Source organism: Haliaeetus albicilla, chromosome 5 (genome assembly GCF_947461875.1).
Source record: "Haliaeetus albicilla chromosome 5, bHalAlb1.1, whole genome shotgun sequence".
Lineage (NCBI taxonomy): Eukaryota > Metazoa > Chordata > Aves > Accipitriformes > Accipitridae > Haliaeetus > Haliaeetus albicilla.
Window position 1 is genome coordinate 47,952,838 of NC_091487.1, and position 20,751 is coordinate 47,973,588.

The window sequence follows — 20,751 nt, forward strand, 5'->3', positions numbered from 1 at the left end:
GGCTTCTACCTCATTGAAAATAACTATTTGTTTGGGAATGCCAGGAAAATTAATATATTCTACACTTAGAACAACTACAGACTTAATTGGGGGGAAAATGAATACCTTTTATATAAAAAGGGGTTTTATTTTAAAACACTTAAATTTTAATTATTACTTTTATTTAATTTAAAATTTTCAATTTCAAATTTATTTTTTAAGTCAGTAAATGAATTTTTTTTAATATGTCAATTTCCATTTCTAAAACTACATACCTTTAAATTTTTACCTCCTAGTTGTTCTCTGCCTTGTTTTCCTTTCCCCAAAGTAAAGGAAGTTTGCCAAAACATTTGTTCTGCAAAATTAATTTTGGGGTTTTTTGGGGGGGGGGGGGGGGGAGGAAGTTGTTTTGTTGTTTTTTTTTTAATTGAAACTCTCTTTTTCCCCTCATAGAGAAACCTCTGCCCTGCAAAAAATGAAAAAATATCCCTGAATAAACAAATAATTTAGACGTTAGTAGTTATATGATCCAAACAAGGGAAGAGAAGTTCAGAAACATAATTAATTATATCTGAATCCAACAGTAAGCTCTTGTAACAGCTCTGAACCTCTCTCTCAAGACTACCATGTCTGCTCTTAATGTATTTTTGACCATTGCTTGACAGTGCTGTATACACAATCAGCAGCAAGTAAATACCAATGAGTGCAAAAATAAAGCAAAACAGAACAGTGGGACATTTGAAATATGTGTGGCTTTAGATTAAATTAGACAATGCTGTATGATCCCAGCCCATTAGGACACAGATCAAACAAGCACTAAAAAGACAACCTGCTAATTACTGCAATAATGCCTTCTTATTGCAACACACTACATAATATTCATGACTTTGAAGATTATTTGGTTGTCACATCATACCATTTTGGGGTGGACGGGGTGTGGACAATGACACACAGAAGAAGACAGTTTCTGTGGTACCAAAAACTGTCTAAGAGTAACTTCACCTGAGAACTGGTCAGACCACCTTTTATATAGGTATTGAATGATAATCACAACATACAGCTGTTTATTTGGTGTAAACATTATTCTGCCATTTGTTTAAATTGAGAACATTTCTGTGTTAGAAAATGTTTTTTTTAGAAACACAAATATTTTTCATATTTCAGCATTTCATATTAGGCATTTCATATTTCAGTTGTTTGTCTTCATCATGTCATTGCTGCTTCCCATGTCCACTCAACATTACATTAGTACCTTTTTCAAAAGAGCAAAGGAAAGAGTGAAGGTGAGGGGAATTTACTCCTTTACACCAACAGCTTTTTAGTGGGTTGTTTGTTGCCTTTTTTTTAAGTTCTGTGTTCTACTAAGAGCTTCGGAGAAAATAAACCTTTTGAATACTCTTGTAAAATATTGTTACTCTGTTCTCACTGTGATGCAGTATTTTTTAGTATTTTGTATATACTAACAGAGAGGTACTTTTCGTTACAGTCACCAGCATTTAAGTGAAAGATATGACCTCAAAATGATTGTTAAATCAGTTATTTTTGATCATATTAGAAATCATATTATTTACTGGGTATGCTGTAAACATTTTTAATTCACTGAACGCCAGCTAAAGCTAAAACAGTTTTTCTTTTTTCACATTTTACGTATATCTATGGTCTTTTTATGTTGGTTTTTCTATTCTTCTATTTATTATCAGTCATAATAGATGTTACAGATTTGTGTTGTGGGTTTTAGTACAAGACTTACGAGGCTCATGCTAATGCTGTCTAGACTGTTTCTATTTAGATTGTGAGAATGTGACCTACTTTCATCTCTGTCACTGCATCTGCAGATTCTTCTATTCATGTCATATTAATTTGGCCAAATTTAATGATTGTCCTGCCTCATTAGCTGGACTTGCAGGACACATATGGGAGACCTCAACCAGGCCAAAACTCATTTCTCAGTCATGCCAAGAAGGTGTCACCGTATTTTTCCAGCCCTTTGTGACCCAGTGATCTCAAGTAAATAGCTCTTCTAGTTATGGCTAATGGTTGCTGAGATACATTTTGCAAAGTTTAACACAACTACTTAATGATGATCTGTCCATCTGTGCTTTTAATGATCAGTAACTAATACCCATTCTTATGCATGCAGTTGCAGAAACAAGAATTGAATTTTAATGCTGACTCATTTTTTTCTTGGAGTATTGAATAGAAGAAAATCTTTCACTTTCAATTTGTGTCTTGATGCTACATTTGATTACAGCTTTTGCCAGAGTTTGATGCCTTTTGTTCCTTTGTAAATGTATAAATTTCTTGAATTTTGTTCATTGCTATTTGCTATTTTTCTTACCATCTATTCACTAGTTAGTAAAACAGAAAGCATGTCAACATATTTCACTGAAGAAAAACTGGAGTGGACATAAGATGTTTCAAATAGCTGTGCACGAAGGCAACTAGATTTGTCAATTCAGTATTTAGATCCTCTGGAATATCTCAGCAATTGCATAGTGAAATTCCCTCAAATGCTTCTTAAAATAATGCAGTATTATCAGCTTCAATACTCCTATTATTTTCATAAGCACTACTGCTTTAAATATTAATGTCTGCATGGTATGGAACATAATATTTCTTAATTATGGCTGGAGAAGAAGATAAAAATGCCTCGAGTTACATAGTTAATAGGTTAAGTTAACAATAATAAAGTTTTATGGGTAACTCCTTATTTGATCTCTCTCCCCCCAAACTTATCTGTTCTTATTTTATATACTCAGGGGAGGTTTTCAAGGAGTTGAAGAGTGAAATTGTTGCATCTTAAGATGGTAAATTTGGCTTTCTGATTTAGCTGTTGAAATGTTGCGTGCTGTGTGGAGATTATGGTTCCACAGCAAGATGTAGTTGCAGTTTTTTGCTGGTTATTCTTGTCAAACTACACTTCAGTGAAATTGAAACACAATACTTCTGACAAGGAGCAATGTACATGCAAGATCAGAAGAACGTCCTGGAAGTTAGGTGCTTAGGCATTTACCTGGTCTTGCTAAACGAGGGTACATGGATTGGAAAGAATTTGAGAATAACACTTTTTGTGAGTTTAGTTGGGCAGAAAGCTGAAAATACAAAACAGATGTGGAGCTTCAGAACGCTGATTGTGAAAGACAAATATTCCTTGCCTAATCAGATGTTCTAGGTGTGGTCACTAATTATTAAACTGTAATTAGTTTACGTGCACATCATTTGGATATAGGAGTTATTCAACGTGTAGCCTGGTACTAACCTATCAATAGGAAGTCGTCTTTATCTCAGCACATGAAATAGTCCTCTGTACAAAAGATTCATACAAGAAATATAGACTATTTAAATCCTTAGGTAGAACGTTAGCGGTTTGTAAATGGTCGCTAGACCTTCTGTTGGGTTTCTACACCACTGTGTATTGTACTGAAGGGATGAATTAGGAACGTTGATAGTAGGAGTCCATGTTCGGATTGAATTTATTATATAGTTACTGAAATACGTACTGTATTCAGCTCACAGTTGTCTTCATTGCTTTGGTGTTTGAATTAAAGCAGAGCATCCTAAAATTAGAGAATTAGCAAATTCTCATAGTACTTCAGAATCTCAGTGCTTTTCACTGATCTTATTAATTCCCCTGCTTAGATTTTTTTTTTTTTTTTTTGGTGAGGAAGTGTATCTAATGTGAATATTTTCCTTGCAAATCTTTTTTAATATGAAACAGAGCTGCTATGAACATAAGTAAGTGTCTCATTGTGTGAGCATTGTATTTGGACTAGATCTTCCAAAAGTGAATGTACGTTTGCAATTAGCTATGACTCACAGAGCATTAAAACTCTGCAGTGAATTAGTTTAATTGTATATAAAACCTGAGAAGATGTAGAACTTAGAATAACTTTTCCAACAGCAGAAGAAAATCTTTTCTCCTTCTTAGTTAAAAAGACTCTGTCATGTTAACATTACCACATTAATTGAACAAACAGAAATCTTTAAAGCATTTATTTACAAAACTGCACTTGAAGTTGAAAGTCTCCCATCCACAGGAGATGGGATGGAACCCCAGCAAGGTTAAGTAATTCATCCAGATAGTTCAAGAAATCTGGAAACTGGATTTCCAAATGCAAGCCTGGGATGCTAAGTTACGTTTTTTGAATACCACAGGTCTCAATACCCTGATTGACCTTTGATTTGTGAGTTGGCTTTTATGAAGTTTTAACTTCTAGTTTTAAAATATTATTCAAAAAGAGTCCTTGGGATGAACTTGGTGATTTTGCAGTGAATTTATTGTTTAGGATTACAGGTACTGAAAGTAACGATTTAAAGACTAGTGCTTTTGAGAATTGCATAGAACATAAGATACTCAGAATTCTTTTCCTCTGTGCTTTTTTGGGAAATTGTCCTTCCTTCCTTTTTATGTCAAGCACTCAGCAAGTGCCAATATCAGAAGCTTTTCATAACTGCCCAGAGCAGCCTAGAATGGTTGAGTTTACAAGGAAATGTTTGTTTTTGTTAGTTCATTTTTAAAAGAAGTCTACGAAATGGAAAACAGTTTAGACTTGAGTCCTGTACAGGTAGAGATGAGGCTTCCTCAACTGATGCCATCATAATGTAAATGTGATGCCGACGCAATGTGATATATAATTTTTCTATATATGCCCATTCAGATATATGACCTAAACAATATGCTCATGTTTTCTAGTCTATTTTATGACCAATGATGATGTAATGAGCTGGGTAACAGTAAGTTAAAGCCATTTGTATTTTCCACTTTCTCTCCACAGACATTTTAGTTATTAAAATTAAGTTTTAGAAAGTATGTGCTCTTCGTTCTATTTAGGATTAAAAGATTCATGTATTGTAAGTGCTGAAAAAGCTTGCACTGTAGGATGATACTTGGCACTAATGCTTTTATTAAACCCAGCAATATACTTAAAGAGATTTTCAAACAGTTGTTTGGTTTTTTTTTCTCCTAATAGAACCCACACAGGCATTTTCATGGGAATGACAAAGACATCGCTGCAAGTAATAGTTATTTGTACCTTGTCATGCATCAACATTGTCACTTTTCAAATGTAGCATGAAGAGTTGCAAATCATCAGTCTGTGTCAGATACAGTGACATTTTTCTCTCCCATCTTCACTTTTTGCTCTAATATATATTATGATTATTTCTCTCTTTCCTAAATTGCTGATCCAAATTACAAATATTAAGAGATCTGGGTGTCTGGAATGCATTGGTCAGAAGATTAATATGAGCGAGGATATGAATTTAAGCTTAAGTATGAATAAAGGGGTGGTATGCAGTCTTTCATCCTTTTAAGACCCAGTACTGTGTTTAATACAGTTGTTTCAAGTGAGAAAAAGAAATGGAAACCAAACAAAGAAAAGTTAGATGAAAAATCGTAATGTTAAGTACACACAGAACCATGTGAATATATGATGTAGGAAATAACCCTGACATTCTTGAGGGTGTGGACAATACATTTATAAACCGATTGACATTTTCAAAAGTAGTTTTTAAATGTGTACATGGCAATCTTGGCAAACCAATTTTTTATCAATAAGTTATTTTATAAGTGCAGATTGTATATCTGTTGATAGTTAGGATATTGAGGCTATTGAAAGGGTTTACATTTTCGCCTTTGAGTTTGTGCAAAGCTTCCTCATATTGAAAGACACAAAACATGAATGCACACCGTTTTTATGCAGAGATACAAAAATAATTGATCTTCCAACTCATCCTTTTAGCTACAAAATCAAGAAGGAAATGCATACTGTGATCAAATTAAAATAAATTTTTCTCTCTTCTCTTCCTACTAAAACCAAACCTGAACAAACCATTTTGGACCAAAAGGCACATTTTGTTCCTGTCATGGATTTCTGAGTTTTTTAATGAAATTTTAAATTCAACTTAAAAAATGAGCTATTACATATGATGGCAATGAGGAGAAAGGAGGTCTGGAAAACTGGCATTTCAGAAAGAACTGAAACAACTGACATTGAAAGGAAGAGTGAGGGATGGAAACGGGGGAACAATAAAAGTTTTCAGCACATGAAAAGTTATTGAAATCAAGAGTAATCCATGCTGACTGTGGGCAGGATATGTAGTGCGTTTACACTGTAGCAATTTTTTCAATGTTTTGTATTGGGAATCACTTTCTAATAAAGAAACTGAAATATTGGACTGTAAGATAATGGAATATCTATTACTGAATTCTTTCGGAACAAGTTAGAGTGCATATCAAAAAGGATGACAGTTTACTGTGCGAGAGAGGTAGTGAAAAAAAATTACCTGCTAAAAGGGCCTAATTTTCTAAATACAAAATAGGATATATGGGTTCTAGAGCCAAAGTAAAGTCTGTTTTTACACTCAAACCTCATAAACTTAACTTTATTTCTAAATTTTAGTGTTTCTTTTTGTATTGGTATTTGAAGTACAAACCTGTTCTTAGTCTTGAAATTGTGAACAGACTGGTTTGTACTACCTCTCTCACTTGAAAATAATATATTTCTGCTTTTTACAGACTCTCTTCAGACTCTCACAGTATAAAACAGCAGTGATTCTCCCATAGATCGCAAGAATTACTTGTTTTCCTTAACCAGCAACTATAGGAAGAAAAATTAATTAAACTGGTGGCTTAAACTAATGACAATAATTTTCAAGAGCAAATAAACTGTTCATGGTCATGTGGGAGTCAGTCCATGAGAACAAAGTGCAAAAATACCACAAAACCACTCTGAACTAAATATTTTTAAATTTTTGCTAAGGGAAACAAGTTGATTTTTCCCCTGGGACTTACTTCATGCAGATCATTAGAACATGGCCAGTCCAACAAGAAGTAAATATGTGCAAATCAGAGGTTTTTCTCCAATTCTAGTGGCAAGGCAGCTATTTCTAAATTCAAAGGCAGGTTATTGTTTTGCACAGAGGGAAACTATTGCACATTTATGAGATATCCTTAAATGTTTTTTTCCCCCTAGCACCACATCTTTTTCATTTGAGTGGCAGCTGAAGTGCAGAGTAATATACTGAATTAAGTGAAGGGCTAAATGAAGCAATTAACTGTTCTTTCCAAGACTATGAAGGCACTAAGTGTGATTTAGAACAGCTGGATGTTGAACAGCTGGATGTTGACCCTTTTTTTGTATATGAATCAGGGCAGGAGAGGTAAAGCATGATCACAGAAGGTTTATCTCTGCTCCTTTTTACAGCTCCTTGAGCTCGTTATGCAAATTCATGTAACTTTCATGTGTGTGAAACATTTGCATTTCCCACTGGGAAATTCTGGGGAACCTAGGAAGGAAGGAAATATTCGTCCCTGCCTAGCCATCTTGTTGCTAAGATAGCAACCACAGCTTTATGGCTGTTACAGGCCATGCTTCCTATTTTGATTTACATTTCAGGCTTTCCCTTATTGTAAACTGCAACCAAATCTGACATAGGTGAGAGTTTTTTGGTATCGTGCCAAGCACAGATTTCCTGGGCTTGATTCCACAAGTAAAATTGTGCTGGCTTTACAGCTATAAAGAAGCAGGTAGGACTTTACCTAAATGTTTCAGGGGAAGTATATACATCCCAGGGATGGCAACGGTTCAGCTCATAAAGTTTTACAGGGCCGCTTTAATTTGTATTACTGTGGTAAAGATTGCAGATTCTCCTATCTGGTAGACGGGCTAGTCTGTGTGGAAGGGTACTAAGCACGGACGTGTAGTCTTCAAAAGGTTTGGTTCTGTACTAACAAAATGACTGAAGTTTGTTTTACTCTAATACAATGTGGCTCTAAGACCCTGTTGCAGAGTAATTGTACGGCTCTTAACAGCGTCGTTGATAAAATGGTTTTGTTTTCTGTCTCCGAATTTGTGGCGAATTCACACGGCGTTAGTATTTCTTCATTTTGTCTTGTACTTTTCTAGTAACTTGAGAATTATTCAAGGATGATTTGCGTGTATCAGATTTTAAGATAAGGCTGGGAAATATAGGAAATACATGCATAAAATGTGTGCTTTGTAACTGAAGGTCATACAAATACAAATATTTGGAAAAGTCCGTGTGCAGCCTTTTTTCTCCTGCAAAGTGCCATTACACAGCAACAGATTTGGGTGTCATTAGAGCGGTTATTGAGGGCAAGGAGAAAATCAAGCGTTGACTCATGTATTTGCTGAGTTTACCTGGAACGGGGGATATGCAAGTTCATTTATTTCTGTTAGGTGATTTGAACATTTTGGAACTTGAATTCCAGTCGAGGTTACTGTGCAGTTTGTAGAAGTTTGTGGTTACATATTCTTAAAGCTAGAAAGTTTTCTCCCCCACTCCCCCCAATTTTCTTCTGTTGCTCTGAATTAAGCTGATTTTTTGCTTTAACTCACGTAGGTGCCAAGAACAATTAACAGAGGTCAGTTTATAATGATATGCGTGCAAGTTAGTCTTGCTTATTTTCTCCTACCAGCTGTGTTCTGGAGGAGGTACAGGACTGTGCTTTAGAGTTATGAAATCTTTTGGTTTTTGTTGTTGGGAATAGTTAGTAATTAGTCTTGCTTTTTTTAAGACCTTGTGAATATTGTGATTCTGTTAAGGGTTTTCATTAACTGTTATTCTGACAGCTGAAGATAACATATCCTAACACTTTAAATAAGCCATTTAGTATAAATCAGGTACAATCCAGTAGGCATAAGTCAAAACACTGCTCTGCGATCTCACAGCTAGTCTTCCACAGGTTTGTGTCCATGTGTCACAAACATTGAAAAAAAGGCATACATAGCCAGAAGTGTATTCTGCTGCGTTTTCCATCACTGTCACCTTTATGGAAACCTGTGCAGGGAAAGTTCCTTGATGAAACAGCATTAAATAAAAGATCCTTTTGGAGATCTTTACAATACACAGTTGTTCTTGTAAACAGGTAATAAGAAATGAAACAATTTGGTCTCCTTTTGTTCTAGTTTTCTAATCAGTTGGTTCTGTTTCAGTTTCCTTAATGCTATGATAGTGCTGGCAGGCAGCATAGAAAGACTTTGGCAGAGTGAGACATCTCTATGGCTTGTCTGAACTTTGGCACAAGAATGACAGTTGTCAGGAAATACCTCAGTTTATATGCTGATCCCTAATAGAGTTTTCATGTCTTCTGATAATTTAATTTTCTCTTTCCTCATATTAAACCTGCTAAATTTTATTAGTATCTCCAAGCTATTTTCTCTGGGTTAATATTTAGAGCCATATTTGCACAGAAAATTATTCTTATTCTGCTTGTAAGGAGCAAGCAAAGTAAGTGTGTGTGTATACACACATATGTATGTATGTATAAAACAAGTAGGTGGAACTATAGCTGACAGTCATTTTATATAGGTGAACAAATAATTCAGCTCTTCTAACTGAGGTAATTCTGACAAAGTCATTGTGTATACTTGCTTAAGCAAGTCAAGTAGGAACTGGCCAGTAATAGAGATATCTGAGAATTAATCTTTAGGGCACGTTTGGCCTCCCATTTCAATAGACATGCATCATGCTTAGCCACAGACTATCTTACGCTTTTTCTGTTTTTTCAAGTATCATTTGAAAGCAGAATATTTTGATAACCTCAGTAAACCCATTTCTTAGTACAGTCATATTCTAAAATTAGCTATGACTAAATCTCATAGTTTCTGTCACTTTATTTGGATTAAATCTTTTATTTCCTCTAAGAAAAAGAAACATATTCTATCTTACATATCAGTATATTAGAGAAACCTTTACATATTTTTTATCAAGATAAAAAAAAAAAGTTCTTGCATTTTATCTTTCATGAAACTTCTTTTTAGCCTGACTTCTAATGATTCAGAAACATGTACCGTATCTAATAGCAGCATAAATTTATGGAGGCCAGATTAGGCCAGTTTAATCTGGAATGATCCAGTGTAATTTGAAATAGAAAATGCAGCTGCTTCTGACACATTTAGGTAATAGTTACACTGTACGGGTTATACTTTATATGTAATTTAAAGACTGGAATTAGAGGTGAACTTTTCTATGTTGGATAATTTCATTCCTTCTAACTTGATTTTCAATATTGAATATGTCCAGGACACCAGAGAATCATAAGGAAGAGCAGGTTATCAATAAAACTCACAGAAAGTAACCAGATGTCCCACGACGCCCAGCTGATAATTTTGCGTAATGGTCATCACTTCTCTTAGCTAATGTTGCTGGGATACTGGAGATACAGAGGTTCTCTGTTCATTCTTGATTCCTTGTTCCCTCCTTTTCCGATTTTAGAGTTGCCTCTTCAGTATTTTAATTCTACAATTAGAAGTACAATATTTCATTCCCGCTTGAACATTTCTAGCACATAGATTAGCACAGCTGATGCTGTTTATTCCTCTGATATCAGGTAGTAGGTTCCCATTCAATAGACATTCGCGATGGTGAATTCAGCACAAAGGACAAAAAAGGCAGTGTTCCTAAGCCATTCCTCTCTCATGGTTAGCTCCCAGCCTTTGCATTAATAATAGGGGGAAAAAATACAAAATACTGTGGGGGGTGCTTAAATACAAGAACAGATTGGCCAGAGAGATTGTGGGCTCCTGTAGGTCTCCACTGGATGTGCCCTGAGCTGCTTGCTCTAGTTAGACCTGTCTTGAGCAGGAGACTGGTCTGGATGACCCCTGGAGGTCGCTTCCAACCAAAATTATGACTGTGATTTTATTTGTCCCCTGTAAAGATTAATGAAGAAAAAACCAACCAAAATCCAGAATGCTATAGACAGATCATCTCTTTATTTGTCTTTAACTTACTTGTTTGTTCCATAAAAAGTGTACAGATGGGGGGTTTTAATACCAAGTTTTGCTAGAAGTCATTGGATAACAATTCTGAATGTTATGAAAAATTAATCATAGATGGTACAGGGCTTATTGAAAGAAATGGATTTGCTAATGAAGATATGAATATATAAATGCTGTCTAGTTTTCAGTTTGATGTTCATCTTGACCTTCCCATACCACCTTTGCCAGCAGGCACATTGTCCTAAATTTCTAGCTTGCTGTTCTCAAAGTACTCAGTGAGGTAAGACATGGTCACACCGTGAGGAACATGCTTTGTGCATGCCATTAAATTCCTGACCGAATTAGAAAGTTTAGTTCAGGTCCTTTGATATCACTGTCTTTTGTATAATGACAAAAAAATGACAGTGCAATAGTTGAATTTTACTTACATGATCGTATTTTGCCTACTAAAATTTTAAAAGAAATTCAACAGGAATGCCAATTCTTGTTCTTGGTGTGAAAATGCTATGTGGTACTACTGTGAATCATTTCCCAGAAGTTACGAGGCGGGTACATTTTGGTGGTCTGTAAAATGGTTCCTATGTGATGATTTTAGACACACTGTGATGAAAACACCTGCATGAATACAACTTAATGGGTTTTTTTTTTTGTTAATTTAAAGGTAATAAGCTTACACGGGTTTTTATATTATAATATTACTAACAAACTGATGTTATTGATGGGGGGCATGATCATTAGCTCCTCTGTTAGTATTTTCCCAGGAAACGTTCTGCTCTTCAATCATTATTGCTCAAACTATTGCTCTAAGAAGGAAAATTACAGTGTGATTTGTATCCTGTTATCCACTGTATTCTCAAAGAAGCATATTAGCATCAGTAAAGTCTAGATGAGGTTTGGAAGGGCTGCTAGAAGGTCTCACACAGGGCTGGTTGCGATGGCACTACAATAATGCTTCCTGACCTGATAATTATGTTTGAGAATTATTTCTCTGAATTGCTGCTGAAGTCTGACTTCAAGGGGTTTTTTATTCTTGACTCCCCGTTAGAAGTTTATTTTTAAAAAACAAAACAAAAAAACGCACTGCAAAACCAAAAAAACCTAAAGAGAGAGTGCTGCTGTATATGGGGAAAGAAGACAGAGAGAAGCAGAAAAATGGAAGAAGTTATCTCAACATTGCAATAATTTTAAAGATGGGGGGCAGGGGGGAATGAATTTGCTCATTGTGATTTCATTTTCTGCAAATACTTGAGGAAGCAAATTTTTAGTGGAAATAACACATATAAAGTTTTGCTCATGCAAGCTAATTTTCAAAGCTATAAAAACTGTTTTTAATTATTTGTAGCCATAACTTGAGATATTCTTTTTCCAGAAATTCAGACTGCCTTCTTTCTCTAATTGACTCCTCTTCTGTGTTGTGTGTGTGTGTTTAAACCTGATGCCTCCCTTCGATCTCCTTACTTTGCTGCCTTATTTCTTTATGTTCTTCCTGAGTGATTTTAAATTTTTATATTTATGCCTTCTCTGACCCTGCAGATTCTACCTTCTCTTATTAACCTTCTTCCTCAGTGCAGAGGGTTGTGCTGACACCCACACCCATACAACTGTTTGTGCATTTGACCTGTTCTTTGTTCAGATCACTTTCTCCAAGACTGATAGATGTGGTTGAATAATATTTAGCGAGTACTTTATATACAGAATTCTGACTCCTTCTCCAGAAACTTTTACAAATATGTCTTGATTTGTAGTGAATGAGTTTTGCTGGTTGTTAGTAACCAGCCGATGATCCCCCAGCTCGTGCTGCCAGCTCTGTTCCACAAAGAGCCGCAAACCTGTGCCTGGATTGCGACAGAGATTATTTCCCCCAAATGACCCATGTCTCTGCAGTCCTTCTCGGCGCCGTTCCGCGCTGACAACGCGCGTGCTCTCTGCTGTGCGTTATACCGGTCTGACGCGCCGTGCAAGGAACGATGTGTCATAGCTGCAAGTAGGTAGACCTTCCCTCTCCTACTTCTAGCACTTTGCCTAACAAATTCCTCTACTCCCACGTCAGTTTTGTGACAAAGGGCTGGGATATATTTATATACACTTGCTCTCATTTAACCAAAGCAGAAATCCTCGCCATTCTAGAGCTTAGCATACAAGGTCTTCATCAGCATGGCTGCGCTATAAATATCCCACTTAAATACCTTACAGAATCAAATCCTGAAGGTGGGCATGGGTATAACACAGAGCTAGCCCAGGGTAAACATCAATCGGTTTGCTAAAGAAAGAAACATATAAGATGCAGGTGTTTGAAGTTTTCTGCAGCAAGGTAGGGAAGTGGTACCTCAGATATTTTCTCTGTCTTAATATTAGCATGTTCTGGAAATAAATTTGAATCTGCAAGTATATTGTCTAATGCATTTTCTCTCTGCATAGAATCACCCCAGTCATTATGACAAGTTTTTGTTTGTTTTGGGGTTTGAGGGGGTTTTTTTACTGACCAGCAGGCTTAATGACTGACTCATAATCCTGCCATACACTGCCTCCCACCTAATACCATAGTGACAAGCTGCTGGTTTTCTTCTGTTCAAAGGAAGAAATAGAGCTAAAGTCTTTTGAAAAATGGGATAGCCACCAACATCTTGGTATGATTAAGCTGATAGGAATGGTGCTGACTACCTGTAAGAAATACTCCTTGCCCTTTCAAGGTTACGCATGGACCTTAAATATTTAGCACGTGTTATTTTCTATTATATTAGCAAACAAACAAACAATGTTGTTTGAAAGGCTTTTAAAGATGGAGACATATGGGAGTTAGGTGATTAATGCACTTAGACAAAACTGTAAATCACGGAATGTTCCAAATCCACATGTTTTAAGCACCTGAACACCTTTTAAAATCTGTCCTAGAGGCTTTGTTTGTAGAATAAAGTCAGGTTTAGTGATGTTTTGATGTTGTTCAGAAAAGTTTAAATTGAAGAATTTCAGCAAGCTCGAGTTCTTCAGTGAACAATAAGAACTTCTTATCTTAAACACATTAATTTAATGGGAACAATGCCAATGCCACTCTGCCTACAAACAGGCAGAAAATCCTAGACTGTCAAGTTTAAGATCCAATGTGCATCTACCTCTCATTCCAGTGTATTCTTTTGTAGATTTAATGAGCATATACTTTGCAATAGCTACAAGCTACATTATTTAAGAATAAATCTATGAGAAATTTTCTGTATAAGTCACAGATGTTAGAAAAGTTCTTTTATGAAAATATCCATTCCTACAGTGGTTTTGACCATAAAAAAGTGCCAATGACAACATTTAAGCATTACCATATGTCATGATAAACATGCATGTACACAGATCATATATGTATCTGTATAAAAGGCAGAAACGAACCAATCCTTGATTCTTCTATCTGTGGTAGTCATGCAGGAAATGAAACAGTTATTTCAATATAATTCTGTGATTTTAATAACTACTTGAATTCTTAAGAGAATGTTAAGGGAAAATATTTGTGTAAAAAAAATCACTATTATGTAAAAAAAAGTCAATTGATATATAGATATTTTCTTTGCTTTTATTTTCCTAAGAAAACTGGGGGGAGGGGCAGTAATAAAAAAACCCCCAACAACAAATTATCAAGAGTAGTTTGATATTATCAATATTTTTGTTTTAAACATAATTTGTCTTTAATTATCATATTTCTGGGGAAAGTTTTCAATATAAATATAAAATTGAAACAGCTTTATAACCTTACATTTGAGAGAGATTGCATTACATTCGTACTTTGAACCTAAATATCTCTTGTCTTCTAAATTTCTCTTCCAGATAAGGAATTCTAGTAAAATGTACTGTAGGTACTTTAGGACCACAGATGGTTAATTCCTGCTTCCGTATCTCTGCCTTCATATATGGAATTATTAAATGTGTTTTCCAAAAGTGATGATTCATTTTAGTTGGCTCATCTTTGGAAAATGCATTTTAAATGGGGTTAGATTTAACAAATATTGCTGTACCCACTTTTGAAAATAAGGCCCACTTGAAACATTTTAAATGAAAGCCCATATCTCTTGACCTCATGATTTTCACCAAATGTATTTGTGAACAATTTTGGGTAAATTTGAAAACTTGAGCCTAATATTCTAGTTTTCTTAATATTCCCCCTACTTACTGTCCAGACACTATCAGTACTGTAAACTTTGATGCTAATACTACTTCTTATCTCTTAAATGATAGGTATTTTTATTAGCCTGTTGGAGATAATTTCCACCTACATGCACAAAGGATTGTAAAGCAAATACATTTGTAAGGAAAAGCAGTTTCAATCTAAGCTAGTGGAAAGTACAAGGAGAGAGAAACAGAAGGTCTGAAAAACCCTAAAAAGCAATTGGTAAAAATGTTGACCAACTCCAGACTCCTGTGTATCACCTCTTGATTTTTTTTTTTCCCTTGCTCCCAAACAATCCTATAATCATGATGTACAGCTTCTTAAAACAATGTTTCATTCCTTGCAGGTTTTTTTATCCTCTTCTTCACCAGAAATAGTCCCCTTAACAAGGAACTCTTCCCTAGATCTTGAAGATCAGATCTGATTCAGTAAGGTGAGTTTCGATTTAAAACTGTACCCTACCCACTGGGAATGAAGTTTGGAGAGGTAGTAGGAAAACTGAATCTAAAGTATTATTGATTATAATTATAATAATAATAATAATAAACCAATATATACACACACACTTTAAATAATCATTATTCTTTCCATCATTTTCACCAGCTGTGACTGACAAGATTTCTTAACTTCTTACCAGAATTTGTAACATGCAGTCAATAAAGAATGAGAAATGTTCTCAACCACAAGTTCCTTTTAGAACTTCTCAAAGGATCCTATCCTAATGGGGACAAAGATGTTTATTTGTATTAAACCGGTTTCCTTTTATTGTCTCCAAAATATAGAGTTACATTTTCCCCTTGTAACCTTTCCAGGGCTTAAGTGCCAATCCAACGCAAATGGGTCTGGGCTATTCTTCCACTTATACTACTGTATGAAATGAAAGTTGTGGAACTACCTATTATGGAATAATCCTGTATTCTCTTTAGAAGTGATACCATAGTGGACTAGACAGACTATTGGTCTGTTCTGGAGTGGCAGTAGCCAAGTAAATTCCAAAAGAATTTCAAGAGGCTCATTATTGTCTTAAAGTTTTTCATCCACCTCTTTAAGATGAAACTGAAAGACGATTAGATATTTCACATTTCATATGCTCTTTAAACGATGTACAGTTTTAATGGGAGTGTGGAGATAGAGAGGAGAGCTTAACACTGGGTCAGAAAATCCAGAGAACTCAAGGTGAAGATCAGTCTGTTAACTAACTTACACAGTGTTTCAGAGCACTTGTGAGTATAAATACAGTGCCTCCTGCCTTCATTCATTGCTAGGTCCTAAATTGTTCCCTGACTTTCAGTCATCTAGTTTGAGTCAACATCTGTCAAAGTACATTTATATCGCAATGCATTCAGAGATCTTAAATTATTTACTATCAGGTATTGACTGCTAGGGTACAGAAAAGAATGATAATTATTTAGAGGGGTGGGGTTTTACCCTCTCTGCTACCTTATATTTTTCCTATTTGCCTTGCCTGGTATAGTGCACATCACGTGGTGGTTATGGCGTCACATCACGCACTGACACAACTGTGAAACTTTACGCTCCCTGGTCCAATTAATGGTGAGTCCATCCTGTTTAACACATTCAGCAAGTATCATTTCCATCTTACAGGTAGGGTGACAGGCGTGCAAAGAAATCAAATAATCTATCTTGAGATCATGCAAAGACTCTGGAAATACAATCCCCGTGAGTCCTGGCTATAACACTTTTGATGTCCTCATCACTGGCCACAGTTGTGCAAGAACTGACGGTAAGGAAATTGGTTCTTATGTATATTTATATGCATTATAGTATTTCAATCCATTTGAATTTGGGTAAATTAAAAAAAAAAGTTTCTGTTGTTTTCCAATGGCCAAGGATAATCCATTAGTGATTTAAGAAGAAAAAAAAGAAAAAAAAAAGGAGTTGAAAAAATTCACTATAAAAAGTACATGAGGTTTTTTTCATATTGACCAATAAAGGCTAAGTGGAAATTTGTCTGGTATGTAATAATGATGTCCAGATTTGGGGTATAGAGGATGCTGAAGATATTTAGTTGAAGTAATTTGTTTAGAAACTTAGTACCTGAAAATAGGTCTTGAAAATGAAAGTTATCTCCTTGGCTAATGTTATTTGTGCCATGAACTTTTTTTTTCTATTTTGGCAATTATCTCTATCAATGATCTCTTTGCATACAACATTTCTTTTCCTCCCCAGTTTATTGAAAGCTGTAACTTTCTTTGCGATCTTGCATGGTTAAAGCAAGCCATTATCCTTTTTCTGATGAAAATACAGAAATCTGCTATGTTACTTTTTCCTTGTCTCAGAGGTTAAACTGAAGGTCTTTTCCCCATACCAGAATTTCACTTTGAATGTATGCTAAACATGAGGACAAGGTAGAACAATATGGCTACTAGGTTGTTTCTCAGTAATGTTGTGCAGCATATGTAGTTAAGATTTAATTCTCGATAAATGCAAATTGTATTTTCCAGTCACAATAACTCCACAGGAGAAGAAATTAAGATGTCTGATACATTCATCTCTATGTCACAGTATCATACTCTTGCTATTTAAAATTCACTGAAGAAAAAAAAAAATGCTGTCACACTGTAAAGATATTGTTTCCAAAGTGATGCATCATTCATGTCCAAGTCTAGTTGTCTATATTCTTAAATTTTACGTTCCTAAAAATTCCATTTAAAAGAAACAGTCCTCTTTTTCACTGTACTGACATTTTCCAACCTCAATGATTCTATGATTCTGTGATTTACAAACCCAAATATATATTAGATGGGGCATGAATGTAAAATGAGGGACCACGCTCTATTCTCATCTATACCTGCATTAATCTGGAGATGCTCCATTGAAATCAAAGGAGTTATTCCTCCCTTTGGAGTGAATTTATGACAGTGTAATGTCAGTGGCATTCAGTCCTGCAAAGGAGAGAATTTGTCTAGATTCAAGTTCTAAGCCTGAAATTAGTGCCATAGGAAAACGGCAGGACTGTTTTAGAGTGAAAACAGTTGAAATTTTGTTCTAAGCCATTTTGTGAGTCAGATATTTAATGTTGAATACCGTAGTTAATTTCAGTAAAAAATGTTCACATTTTATAGGGAGTTGAAAAACATGACCATTGCCAAGAACTGGAAATGGGAACAGAAAAATACAAAATCCTTTTTTTTATTATTATTAATAATAATAATAGTAGTAGTGCACAGCTTTTGTTCTTTGCTAGGGTTGCTACCCATGAAAATCACACTTTGCAATTTGATTTTGTCATGTCATAGAGGTTTTGACTAATTAGTTTAAGTAAAAATTGGGATAGGATGTGAAAACACAGTACTGAAGGGCTACACGGCTACTGTTACAGCAGAGATTAAGTGTGCCCTGTATTTCAGGGCACATTCCACAGTCTATTTCTAACCAAATGAGGGTGAGTTAACAGTGGTTTTGAACAAATGCGTTTGGGTGTGTGCATGTTGTGAGGAGCTGTTTGTGACTCAGAAACAGAAAAAGCTTGTCCTTCATTGTTTTGGGAATAACTGTAGGAAAAAAGAATGAAGATTAATGTTGAGCTTCAAGACGCTGAGCTCACAGACGGAGTTTGGAATGGAAGTTAAAGTTTAAAATCACATGAAAAAAGATGCTCTGTAAAATTGTGGTCTTATTTAAGTCAGCAGAAATTTTGTCATTGACCTCAGTGGAACCAGAATTCTTCTGCTGGGTACAAAGGAAGCTTTTGCTTTCTTTAATATGTAGTTACTTTTGTGAATATGTGTATACTCTTAAGGTTTAACACTCTATTAAATGTTAGGTATCCTAAAGTCATGCTACAACAAACTTAAAAATGATTACCAACCAACCCTAAAGTTTAAGCTCTTGATAGTGACATAATTTCATATATGTTCTAACGCTAGCTGTGTAATATCTATAGGCCCTAGTCAGAATTGTAACACAACAATCCCAAGAGCAAAGTCAGGAAAAAACTGTTTTGTTTTTTTAATTGTTTTAGAAAAAAAAATCTCCTCTGCTAGTTCTGAGTTGAACGCTAGGCATGTAATTCTCCTAGGCACACAGGTGAATAAGAGAATCTGAGAGCAGATTAGAAAAAATATTTTTGCCAAATATGTATAAGGCTTCTTACTTTCCTCCTATGAAAATACTTTTACGAACTTTTAAATTACAGAATCAGAGAATGGCTGAGGGTGGAAGGGACCCTTGAAGGTCATCTGGTCCAACCCCCCCTGCTCAAGCAGGGCCACCTCGAGCCGGTTGCCCAGGTCCATGTCCAGGCAGCTTCCGAATATCTCCAAGGGGGAAGAGTCCACCACCCCCCTGGGCAACTTGTGCCAGTGCTTGGTCACCCGCACAGTGAAAAAGTATTTCCTGATGTTCAGAGGAAAAAACTACCGTTCCGTTCCATCTTTACCAGGAACAATAGATATTATGATATTATGGAGAAATGAGTTTATTGAACAGTCACTTAAACTTCCATGTCCCCAAAATCACATGTGTTGTGGTTTTACCCAGATTTTCCTGAAAGGAGGATATCTTTTCTTTTACTTCTTCCAAGCTTCTGTGACTCACTAGAAATTACCTACGAAACAAAATTTCTCACTAGAACTGTAAACATCAGAACAAAAATATGTGAAAATGAATAAATCATGCAGTATAGTAGTCAGCTGCTAATTTTGACAGTTATGCACCTGATTTTAGTGTTCTTCATATTAAAGAATTGAACAATAATCAGTGAAATCACATATACAGGGAAATATGTACCATAAGCTTTCATTACATTACAAAAATCACAGTCTCCTTGTGAGATTGCGTATGACACATTTTGTACAGTCTGAGATTTTTAGGATCTCTCTTGAATCCTTAAATTGATTAGTGAGCTTGATCCTAGATCCGTGCAGTCAAAAGTATGTTTGTCAGCATTTTTTTGTTCCCTTTTGAAAGTAGTAAGCCGTAAGAGGATTCAAGTACTGCCTCCATATGCAAGCATCTTCTTGTCAGCAATGCTTAATAAAATAGAAAGAATAATATGTTCCACAGCTTCTTTTATGATTTCTTCATGTTTATTTAAAAGGAAGGCAGGGCTGCCACTGACTTAGAACAACTTGAAACTGCTTTTCACTTTACTTTGTATAAGCAAAATGTTCTGGTTTCACTCTTTTCCTTAAACTGTGGTTATGCTTATTCAATTTTAAAGGTTCGCTACTCTCTTATCTACAGGTCAGAATTGTCTTTTCTTAGGCTTTAGTCATGTTTCTCTTCCACCAAATGACCGACAGTTGTGAATATCTAGTCTTTTTCACTGGTGTCATCTAGTGCTAATCACACACAGAACTTCAGTTCTTTAACTCGCGTCATCTGTCAAGAAGGAAAAGGTGTGTTATAACAATCTGTTGTTGTCCGTATTTGTTATGTGAAGATTTGCCGGTACATACATTTGAGTTTTGTTATCCTCCCATACTCGGGATCAGGCAGGCTTGTCCCGTTATATGAAAAACAACGTTCCCTTGCCAGTCTGTGTTTAGTTTCCTTCACACCTCACCCTTTTGACTCATGATGATCTTGGTCCCTAAGATGAACCAGGACCCAGTGACCTCTGCTGTGTGTTTGGGATTTTGTACCATAGCAGGAGTGGTTTGGAGGCAACAATGCACAGTGTACTGCAGGAAAAAAGTCACACAAACAATTCTGTCCAGCACTAATAATACCCTTTTAACATTTGATTAGTGAATGATGTATTGTGATAATACTAAAATATTTGTTTTAAATAGGTTTCACACACAGATGGTATGCATGCTTGTAAAACAGATAATACAATTATATTTTTTATTTTGTTTAGTAAAAGGACATTTACCTTTTTGTATAGCATGCAGTGTCATCTCATAAATATCG

At 35.4% G+C, this 20,751-nt stretch overlaps 1 protein-coding gene across 5 annotated transcripts in view; it reads left to right on the top strand.

Annotated features, from left to right (window-relative positions):
- The window catches only part of LRRC4C (leucine rich repeat containing 4C), a 547,931-nt gene that overhangs the window by 421,656 nt on the left and 105,524 nt on the right, over positions 1-20,751 (top strand). For all 5 annotated transcript variants that reach the window (XM_069784680.1, XM_069784679.1, XM_069784682.1 and 2 more), the window contains exons 3-4: positions 15,218-15,304; positions 16,477-16,615. The gene's annotated coding sequence lies outside the window, so the exon portion shown is untranslated. The remainder of the gene's footprint in view (positions 1-15,217; positions 15,305-16,476; positions 16,616-20,751) is intronic.